The sequence below is a fragment of the Equus asinus genome, chromosome 26 (genome assembly GCF_041296235.1).
Source record: "Equus asinus isolate D_3611 breed Donkey chromosome 26, EquAss-T2T_v2, whole genome shotgun sequence".
Lineage (NCBI taxonomy): Eukaryota > Metazoa > Chordata > Mammalia > Perissodactyla > Equidae > Equus > Equus asinus.
Window position 1 is genome coordinate 14,822,423 of NC_091815.1, and position 11,794 is coordinate 14,834,216.

Here is an 11,794-nt window from a genome sequence, read left to right on the forward strand (position 1 = left end):
CCACATCCACTCTAATAGACGTTATACACCATTCTGTCTTCTCCCTGGCATGTTTCTAGAATCAAGGAAAGATCTAGGCATATCTGTTTGGTAAAATGGTCTCTAAAATTGAAACAGTCATCTGAAGGCTAAATGGGTCACACATACTGAGTGAAGGAAGAGAATTATGAATCTAGAAACAAGAAGCAGAGTGTGTGTGTTGGGACTCATTAAAGAAAGTGTTAACGTTGGAGCAGCTGTTTATGCTGCATTGCGATGCATACCTCATGGGTCTGAACTGATGTGATTTACATCCCCCCTTTAAACTACCTAGTTTATTGTGCCCCTGCATTAATGATCTTTCTAATGCTGCTAAATTACTCCAATCCCTGAACACTTTTGCAAGCACTGTTTGCAAGGTTTATGGTCTTGCCTTGTAAACACTCATTCTTAGGTGAGGAAGGAGATTTAATGTCCTTTCTCTACTCAGAGATTTGTGAGCTCAAACCTTGTCCAGGGCAACTTGATACAATACTCTAGGGAGCAATGCCATTGTGGATTTTGTGCATGAGGGGAAGTCCACAGTTCATGCTAAGACCTCAGGGATAAAAATCAGGTTTCATTTTGTTTTGTTAAAGGTTCAGTTTTGTGTCTCTTTGATTTTACAAACTCTCAGTACACTGGCCCAGTTGGATATGGGGAGAAAGACATGAAGAGGTGGAGTTTTCTCTGCATGTTTCAAGATACAGAGAAAACTACAACTAGTAGTGTTACTAGTAACAGAAAATGGATAATGGACATTTGCCTCGTGCTAGGTGTTCGGTTTATTAAATTTCTCAGCACAAACCTAAGAGATAGGTGCCATTACATCAGATCATATGTACATTATATCCGGGTTGCAAATTCAAAAGTACCTTCTTAGGTCAGGCAAGTAATAGGCAAATAATATAAAGAAAAGAAGTGAGCCAGAATTAAGATAATAAGAAATGTCTAGGTTGTTGGAGAATGAATATCTTGCTTAAAGATACTAAAAACTCAGTTATTAAACTAAACAAACAGAAAAACCAAAACTTTTATTCTAGCCAGGCAAAACACGTTTTCATACCTATTGTCTCTGCTTATTGCTGTATTCCCTATACCTAGAAAAGTGTCTGGAGCATGGCAGGCATTCAACATTTGTTGAATAAATGAGTGAACATGAATCCATGAATGCAGGAAAACATACATTCGCATTCATACTTATTTACTCTATCCCCATTGCTCACAGAGGAAACTGAAGCTTTAGGGAGATTAGATACTTAATAAAACAAAATAAACAGAAAACTCTAATTCTAGAACCCAAACTCAGATCTTGTCTGACTCTAACAATTCCTGCATTCTTAATCATTCTACTACCTTTAACTGTTTGCTAATTCCATTCCCTTTTGGATTCTAAGTGTGCCCACAAAGTCTCCTCCTTGCTGCTGAGAAGGACTCTTCATCCGTGTGTGTTTCTTCAGGGCTTGGGGACCTTTGAGGCTTTTAGAAATTCCCTTTTGTAGGAAGATAGGGAATAGAGAAAGTTCTGCTTATCTTGTTCTGCCACTTGCCTGCTGTGGACCTTGGGCAAGACATTTCTTTTCTCCAAATCTTGGTTTCTTCATCCACAGAACAGGAGTTATCCTATATATTATAGTAGTCTTGGTTGGCTCAGAACTGTCCTTGTTTAAGCATTGAAATTGTTTTCTAAGAAACCCCTCAGTTCTGGGCAAAGAAGAACCTCCTCTATTATTCATCAAGTTAGTCAAAAGCATGAATATTTTGGGTAATCAATAAGAAAGTGCCATACAACTGTGGTTGTGTGAAATGAGAAAGATGCAGTCAGGCTTCCTAGGGACATTTTTCCCCAGGAACTAACACTTTGGGAGACTGACAGTCTCAGACGGTGGGGTTTAGGTCCCAGCGCATTACATTGACTCTTGACCTGAGAATATTTCCACCTTGGAACTGTCTGATTACTGAGGGCTCAGTGTGGCATCTTGGCCAAACATTGTCGTCATTCATACATTTTTTAGACATGGATTGTGCACACAGTAGGAGCTTATAAAATACCATAATTGAGTTGAAAATTAAATTCAAGGCACTGAATCAGAATAAAAAACCAGAAAACAGTGAAGTGTAATTGAGGTGATTTATGAGTTATCCATGATCTTAGAGTGAGCTGGGCTCCAACAAGCTGACAGAAGAACTTTGTCTTTAGAAGTCTGTCTTTTGTATAGACCACAGGCTCTGCTGGCAGCTCCCAAGGCAAATGAGAAATGCTTCAAGATGTTTTGTCAGTGTTCAAAATACATCACCAGGAGCTGCATTTCTGAACACCCAGAAATGAGCTAACATCTGGATAATTCTTATAAATGACATGACAGTAACACAAGCTGACACGGGCAAGAAAAAGAAGCAAAGTTCATTCTGAAAAGCCCTCATAATGTGCAACAGGAAGTTGGAAATAAACGTACATAAACATAAGTTAGCTTTGAATTAAATTAATTTTGACACTTTGACACAAACTGTCACTGTTATCCAAAGAAAGACGTTAGTAAACAATTCACTGGGCACTGTGGTGCCTAGAATAATAAGTGATGTTTTAAGGTACATCTTAAGGAACTGGATAAGCTTCAGACAAAAACATGGATGTATATTTGTTTTCTACAGGGGCAGCTCAGCATTGTCATTCTGTCATCAGCTATGAACTCTGACCTGTTTCTCTTGTCTTGCTAAAGAGTGCAAGTGTTCCATTCTCTAATGTCCTTGCAATTGTTGGTTTCTCCAAGAAGAAGATCTAAACAGCACCCTGAACTGGTCCAGACCACAACCACACAAGTGTTGCCTGTGCACACAGGTGGATAATTGTACAAAAGTAACATTTGCCTCATTATAATGCTAAGATCACCACTCCAGCTGGGGCTTAAGTCTTATTAACATAACATATGATGTATAGGAAAGCATGATTTCAGGCTACACCTGCACAAGCTTATACCCACCTCTACATATGATGATAAAACTTCCATTTTGAATATTCATTCTCTACCTCAAATAAAGGCACAGCTTTCTCTTTGCTAAGGGAGGCACAGATTTGTGAAATTGTTCCCTGTGGTCTCTTTTTGTTTGCTGCATGCTGCAAATAAAATTTCTCTTTGTGTGACAACTGAGTCTGGTGAAGACCTTGATTTCAACTCACCAAGGAGAGGACCCATTTTGGTCCAGTAACAATGCCACGTCTTCTCATTTTATTGCTCTGTAGATACTATCTGTCTTTGCTGGGTTATTTGGCAATGACACATTTATTTATAAGATGTAAAACCAGATGTATGGTCTGCTCAAGAAAGAAATCCCACTAGAATTCTCAGCAACCTTGTAGTGCCAACCTGAAATGGTTGGGGAAACAAACAAACAATTCAACAGGAGAAAGTTATCTAGGCAATCAGGAGGCATGTATTGACAAGAGGAGAAGAAAATCTTAAGAGTGAGCTCATGCACGTTTCTTTAGAAGGCTGAGAAGACAATCCTCAAGCTACTTCTCCTTTGAGGAGTTGGCCAAGACAGAGTGGAAACCTTTCCTCAGATCTAGTTGGCATCATGTCTATCAATAAATTTAACCTGAAAATTATTGAGGATAATTTGACTAGTTCTGTAGAATCCTCACAGTCTTTAATAATTTGATCTTAATGGGTGGTAATAGCAGGGAAGACTCAGGATTGTCCTAGCTTCCAGACTTCTGGAAGTTAATTAACGAGCAAAGAAGTGAAGCATCATCATGTCAGCCAAAGTTGAAGGATATCAGGGAAGGGGAGGTCATTTGAAGACAGTTTTGTCCATTCCTGAGTCCTGTAAAATTCCCCTTTCTATGTCCCCTAAACTTTAGCCTGAGCTCTGACTTGGAATCCTTCCTGCAGTGCATGTAAGTCAGAGCCAGCTGCCTCAGGTACACCAAAGTCTTACACGTAGCACAGGACGCTCTCCTTATTCTGCCTGATAATAACAGAATGGAAGCTAGCTGACTGTAAATCCTTGATTCAGCTTAGTCAAAGGGAGATGCCACTCATGAATTACACGGATGACAAGATGCACCTCCCACAAGAGGCACATTTCCTGGCCCTTCTTGGTAGAGGTGGACATGCTATGTGTCTGGAGTGATGGAAAGGCAAGAGACCTGTTTGTGCACTACCTGTAGTGTACAGGCTGGAGTGAAAACTCCAGCTTAAGGTGACAATGTCTTGTTCTTGTGTATTAGAGAAAAAGGCATTTTAAAGGTGAAAACTATAACCAGTCTCTCTATCTATAGACACAATGCATGTTTAATGCACTAGATATCCTTCTCTTCATTTAAATTCACAGGAGGAAACCTGGATCCTTGTTTCAATTAATAATTTCTTTGGTTTATCCTTCTTTTATTTATGTATTATTCATTCTGATAAGAGTAGGTCAACCAATGCCTTTCATTGCAACTTTTTCCTTGGCTTATAACTGCAATTCCAAAACCTATTTTTAAAGATTATTATCTGTGACTGGAAAGTCAGAAAATAAATCAGATATATATTTTTTTCATTTCTTTTTCATCATCAAAATAAAGAAGGCCTGAACCTCTTCAAATGGCCCTCTTATGTCTTTGGCTTGCTCTGCAGCTCAATTCAGACAGCTTCCTCCTCCCAGCTACATTCCTGCATCTGTAGTCTCACCACGATCTGGAATACGGCCCTACTCTCTGGTGTGTGCCTTGTTAACTCTACCTTTCTCTCTGATAAGTAGCTATAAACAGGCCACCTATATGATAAAACAATATATATGGGCTTCCCAGATAGGAGGTGAAAAGGCAAGACTTGAGAATTCATCTGCCAGACTGAACAGAAATAGCTGCCCGGGGCACAGATATGAGCTGAAGGGCATAGAGAAAGTTCTTCCTCACCCTGCAACTTTCCCTCTTTTTGCATAAAATCTCCATAAAATCCAGAAGTTAGGCAGTTCATTGAAGAAGTGAACTGTAATTGGGCCGACATCAGTTTTTGCCATAGAATATTAGAATCCACACCATAGCAAGTGCTAATACTGATTTGGAAGATAACTTTTACTATCTGTCTTACTTTATAACAACACCAGATTATTCCTCTGGACCTCCTAGCACAACACAGGGTTTTTATTTCTTCATTTTATAAATATTGATAAAATATCTATAGCACAGTAAAGAATTCGAGGAGAATGCTGTAGCTTCTGTAACATTTACCAGAGAAATGTTTTCTTCTCATTTGCTGTTAGCCAAGAGGTAGGGAGAAAAAGACCATAATTTGTTACAGAGAAAGTTTTGTCTTTCTTTTTAAGAGAAAGTTTGCTCATAGACATAAAAGGAAACTGCTGCTGTTTATTGACCAAAGGAGACCAAGTGAGAACTAAGGCCCATGTTGCCCTCTGTGAAAATTAACAAAGGGAAACCACATTTCAAATGGAGTCGGGAGGCCAGAAGAGGGAGCTCCCATGCAGTACTACTGCAGGTAAAATCTGGGGAAGATTGCCAATTATAGACCCCAACAAGAAGAATCTCAACAGGAAAGAAGTGTCAATTACAGGCCTCGATAGAAAAGACTGACATGTGTCTCCTGGAGGAAATTGACTACCCCAGCAACCAAGCCAACAAGAACCTGCCATCAACTTAAAATCTCACTTCCTTGGGTCTGGCCCCGTGGCCGAGTGGTTAAGTTCGCGCGCTCCGCAGCAGGCGGCCCAGTGTTTCGTTAGTTCGAATCCTGGGCGCGGACATGGCACTGCTCATCAGACCACGCTGAGGCAGCGTCCCACATGCCACAACTAGAAGAACCCACAACGAAGAATACACAACTATGTACCGGGGGGCTTTGGGGAGAAAAAGGAAAAAATAAAATCTTATAAAAAAAAAATCTCACTTCTTCCCATGGACTTTTGTTCAAAACAACCCCTTCCTGCTTCCTTCTTTTTCTCTATAAAATGACATTTCCTTTCCTTTGCTTGCCAACCCATGGTGGTCATGGAACTCTCATGGCCTGAGTTAACTTCCCACTCATGGAACCATACCACCCATCTGTTGGTTGTCAAACTGTGGAGGCTGCACATTGCTGTGATGCTAAAAACCACGCCACCAATGTTTAAAATACCATCAGGGTCACCCATGGTGGACAGGATTCAACAGAGCTTTCAGACTAGGACAGACTAGGAAAAATGACCTGACCATCCACTTCAGAAAAAAATTGACCATGAAAACCCTACACATAGCAGTAGAGCATTGTCCAATATAGCACCAGAAGGTGAGAGGATGGCACAAAAAGACTAGGCAGGATGCCATTCTGCTGTACACAAGGTCACTAGGGGTCAAAATTGACTTGGCATCCCTGAAAACAACCTTTGCTTCATGGACTTGCACATGGCTTTTGCCATAACATGCTGGTCCTGAATTGCAATTCTCTGTTTTTTCTCAAATAAACTCATTTTGCTGGTAAAATACCTGGATTTTTTACTTTTAAGGTTGACATACATGGTGTCCAAAGTGGGATCCAAAGCAGTGACCCCGAGAGACAACAGCCTCTGGAATCAAGTGAGGTACCGGCACGGAGCCCCTTCCACTCGCTGCCTCCAGGAGCCACACCTACTTTTGGTTTGGTGAGTCTTCTCATAGATTCTGAGCTCCATTTTTCTTGCATTTTGAGCTCTCTGATTTTATTTAGGAAAGGGAAAGAGTTTTTCTTTTTTCTCTCAGGAAAGGGTTAGAATCCCTTAAAAGAAATGTTATAGTCCCTTCAGAAAGAGGTTTTGTCTTAGGTTCTATCCTCACAAGCACAGCCTTTGTCCTTGGGGGAAGGGTTAAAATCCCTCCCAGTGAGTACTCAGATATCTTCCAGGTACACGGCAGCCAGTTTGCTTTTGGGGATCAAGCTAGTGGGGATTTTATTTTGATTGTGGATTTCATTTGGTTTTAGATTCCTCCTGGCATCAGTTTGGGCTTTCAGAAGTTAGGAAATGGGGTCTCAGTCACCTAAATGCTCTGAGAGCAGCCCTCATCATGGGCTTTGACTGGGCTTATGTTGAAGAACCATGGACCCCACCATACATGCGTTTTTAACTAAGTGGGCCAAACTGACCAAAAGTCATCTAGAATTACAATGGCCATTATGGGGGCCTTTAGATTTCCCCACTCATTTTTCTTAAAACCAGATTAGAAGACTGCAGCTCTAAAATGAAGCAAAATGAATGGCATGTTTATTTTGATGGAGACCTGGAGGCTTCCAAACATGCACAAAACTCTCCAACTGCCTGACTACGTGATACCATATCTAAATTAGCCAAAACCTCTGAAAATGTGAGGAAAGACAAAATGACTTTTGAGACCTTGCTTTCCCTTCCCCCATTTTCTTTATCTTATGCTAAGGCCTCACTACCGGCACCATCTTCCTCTTTCCCTTTAGCACTACCTCTAGTGCTGAAACCTTGGCTATCTGAGGAAGCAAACTTAGTCCACCTGCCAGAAACACAATTTGGATACAACCATTACTTTGAGCTTTGTACCTGAGACATGGCTGAAGTTTTTAAAACAAAAGCTATAAGGTCTCTGTGTCTGTCTTTATGTCATGTATGTCTTTGTATGTGATATTTATACACTTCCAGATGGTATTGCCAAAATTAATTTGTAAAAGAGTTCTATTTAATTGGCTTAAGGAAAATTGGCTTAAGTGTTCATATAAATTAACCATTCCTGAAAATTCTCAGAAATATAATAGAAACTAACTCAAATGATTTTCAAGTTGACATGATCTAGGAAAATACTCAAATTTAAAGCTAGTTTAAGTTTCTTGGTTTAATTGAAATAGGAATGTCTTTAGAGTTATCAACAGTAAATATAACATTTTTATTATACATGAGTTTATTGGTCAAATAAGTTCATATTGTTTCTGTTGAAAAATTTGTGAACAGAAAAATTTATTTGAGATGATGACTGACTTTCTCCAATATCTCCTAAAGTTTTTTGAGTAATCTAAAAATAATTGTTGGGAACAAAATCTTTAGATAGATAAAAATGAAGTACAAGTTTGTAAATGCAATAATTATGTTTTATGGTACGTATGCTTAGAAATACATCTCCAAATCTTTTTGAGTAAGTTAAAACTATAGAGATTTTGCTAAGTTAAATTAAATGAAGGAATTTCATTGAATATCTGGAGCATTTTCCAACAATACCAAATACTAAAACGTTAATTACCAAACATAGGTTTATCTACTTTTGACTCCCTCTTGCAAATAAACTAAAGATAAATTTGAGTCTGTTAGTAACCATGTCTCATGCCACATAATAAGATTGCAATACTTAAAAGCCATATGCTCCTTGAAATTATAAAATGAACAATAAAATTTATAAATTTATTAGTCCACAGTTGCTTACCTATTAGTTTTCACTAGGAACCAAGGATTCTAAGGGTTAAGAATCCTAATTGATGGGAGTGATTAAACCTACCAGATTTTTGCAGCTAGGTAACTTCCTATGTTTTTCTTTGAAATATTCTTGTCACTTTGGATAATTAAGTATTATTTCCTAATTTTCTGTGATCCTATTTGTTCAAATGTCCAAAACTTTTTGATATTTTTGACAGACTTCCCCAAAATCAAATTTTAAATAAAATCTTTTTGACCTGAAAGTAAGTTTGGGAATTTCCAGAGGGTTCCTGGGACTTCTCAAAGGACTTGTTCTTTCATCTCTCAAAAGGGAGATGTGACATTAATTAGGCTGATTTGAAATGTCAAATTACATGGGAAGCATTGCCAAATAAATGATAATAATCCTTCTTAGGTTATATTATATAGGTAAATGTTACTAAAATAAACGTTCTAGAGATTGTATAAAAATTTCCAAAATTCTGATATCTACTATATAATGTTATCAGTCATAATTTTAAAATGTATGTCACAGAAGTGACGAAATTTACTTGTCAATTATCTTATAATGAACCTTCATCCAGTTCTTTAACCATTGATATTTTCAAGTCTTTTGTCCAAACAGTTATTGTTTTACCCTGGCGCTTTTGCAAATATTCTTTGTCTTCAGATAAATTCATGGAAAACATCCTGACAAATACTCTAGAATGCAAGTCTTTGATAACTTTAAGATCGTCACACTGAACTGGATTTAAAAGACCACTTTTCTCCTCTCCTTTGAGAAAATATATTTTTACAACATGGTTTAAAACATTTATATTTTTCTCCCTACCTGACCCCTCCAGAATTCAAAGACTTAAAATTCTTTTCATGACAATATATGTATTTGTGTAAATTCAACGAGAATCTGTTTTTCTTAGAACAGGACACCATTGGAAATATTGGCTATATTACTAAGGCTTTGACTAGAAAGTCATATTCAAGAGATACATACATAGACTCAGATATTCACTATGATTATCTTTGATTAAAATGGCAATAATTGTGGAGAAAGAAATTATATTTGCACCTTTGTAGATATTAAATCTCAATCCTATTTATTGTTCTTAAGGCTTTGTCATATATTTGTAAGCTGGACTGGATCCGAAGTTCTTCTAGTTACCTCAAATATTTGGCTATGACTCTTCAAACTAACATTTCCAATTTTCTTACAGTTTCTAAAATCTCCTTGGAAGGGACTATCCCAGGGCCTTCCTTGCTACTCAAATGGTAGCCAAACTTGAAAGACTCAAACCTTGAGTGCACCTCACAGCTAAAGAAGGCTTCACCTGACATCTGGTCCTACATAGATGCTGGGAACCTCCAAATCGAGTTGACTAGGAAGAGAAGCAACTGAATTCTGAAGGAGGCATCTTTCCCAAGATGACCAGACAAAGCTGTTTAACGTTTTCTCACTATTGCTTCTTCTCTCTTTTGTGGAAAGACGAAGCCCTTGTCCATATTTCCTAAACCCATGTGACAGGGGAAAACCTCTTCTTTTGATTATGGCATTTTGAAAAGAGCCTTTTTATAAGCCCATGGCAAATTAATCTTTTCACTTTTTTTTCTGAAAGATTAGAAAGTTCAGAATTCGCAGATGTCTTTTTTTCATCCGGACTGTTAACTGACTCTGGTTCTTATCCAAATTCATGGTATTTAAATTTGCAACCTTACCAGCTGTATTATTGGATAGCACATTTGCTTCCCAAACTGTTCTTTTGAGATATTAACACTGTTTTAGTACACCTTTGGAGTTTTTACTGTTTTTGCAAAGAGTTCATCAGCTATTGCTTCATGTTTACTCCTGCACCTTGTCTTCCCAATGAGCTTGGTCAATTCTTTCAGTTTGAGTATGCTTTTACTGTAGTTGCTGTTCTATTTTCTTTTCATAACAATCCAGAAACCTGTCATTGATTCACCCTGTTAGGCCTCTTTTTAGCTGGTCACCTGAAGGTCTCAACTCCTAGTTTAGAATCGTCAGAAAATTTAGAATTCTCATATTACTTTTAATCCTGTTTTGTATGATTATTTTAAGTTTTGTATTCTGTTGCCTGACAAATCTGTTGTGAAAATGACATGCCAACAAGGTGATGCCAGCTCAGTACTTTGAGATGATCTCCAACACCTACAACCTTAGCAAAATATAGACTTTAGGTGGGAAATGCCTGAGAGTTCTCCCTCCTGATCTTTCTTGTTGCTCAAATGTGGCCTAAATACTTTCCAAACCCTGTGAACTTTTCCTCCAACATGGGACACGACAACCAGGAAAGATTCTTCCTGGCACAGAGGGACAAAACCACTATGCACAGAGAATCTGACTCTTGAGTCAGGAGGTCAGAAGCGGGAAATCCCAAGCAGGACCACCCCAGGTCAATTACAGAAAGAACCGTCAACTACAAACCCCAATGAGAAGAATCACAAACAGGACAGGGTCATCAGTTACAGGCCTCAACTGGAAAAATGTACATTGCGTCTCCTGGAGGACATGACCCACCCCAGCAACTCAGCCAGTGAGAACCCGTCATCATCCTGAACTCTCGCTTTCCTCCAATGGACTTTCATTCAAAACAACTCCCAACTTCCTTCTTTTTCTCTATAAAATAACATCCCTCACCTTTGCTAGCTGGACTTCCCTATGGCTTTTGCCATGGCATGCAGGTCCTGAATTGCAATTCTTTGTCTTTTCCTGAATAAACTCATTTTGCTGGTAAAATAACTGGCTGTTTTCTTTTAAAATTGACACCACAACAAGGCTACCCCATACTCTGCTCTATATATGCTTTCGTATCTTTCCTGGGAGGTATCCCCCTCCCAGAACTCATGCCGGTTTTCTATAAGGACGGATATGCAAGTCCATGCATCTCCAGTTATGACTGCAGACTCCCCTTTACAGTAGGCCATGCACTCCTGTTGGGCCCATCACAAAGGCCCTGGGTGAGGCTTGGATGTCTCTGTCTTGTCTCTTTTACCAACACATCTTTGTGTATCCAAAAAGCAATGGCTGGATCATCGTCAAAGCAGAGAACATCATATCCAGAGAAACCCTAAAGAGGGGTTTTCATTCAAATGAATAAAAAACAATATGCATTTTTTCATATGTTAGATGTTTTCCTTCAGCCTTAATTATCAAATGAACTTGCTTAATAGCACTTTCCCTTTGTGTCACATACCTAGATCTTAACCTGGACTCTAAGATAATTGAAAATTCAAATTAACCAGGTTCAAGTTAGTATTATTTTAATATATCTGCAAATCCAATGCATAGGCATCCTTCCATTCCTTCCTGTTCACCTTGTTAGAAATGAGAATATCAATATTTTCAACACTAGCATATTTTGAGTAGCCAATGAAT

At 38.5% G+C, this 11,794-nt stretch overlaps 1 long non-coding RNA gene across 1 annotated transcript in view; it reads left to right on the plus strand.

Moving 5' to 3' along the window:
* Positions 1-11,151, plus strand: part of LOC139042191 (uncharacterized) — a 31,009-nt gene extending 19,858 nt beyond the window's left edge. Inside the window, exons 3-4 of the long non-coding RNA XR_011498614.1 lie at positions 6,505-6,639; positions 9,618-11,151. This is a non-coding gene — a long non-coding RNA (uncharacterized lncRNA). The remainder of the gene's footprint in view (positions 1-6,504; positions 6,640-9,617) is intronic.
* Positions 11,152-11,794: the final 643 nt, after the last annotated feature.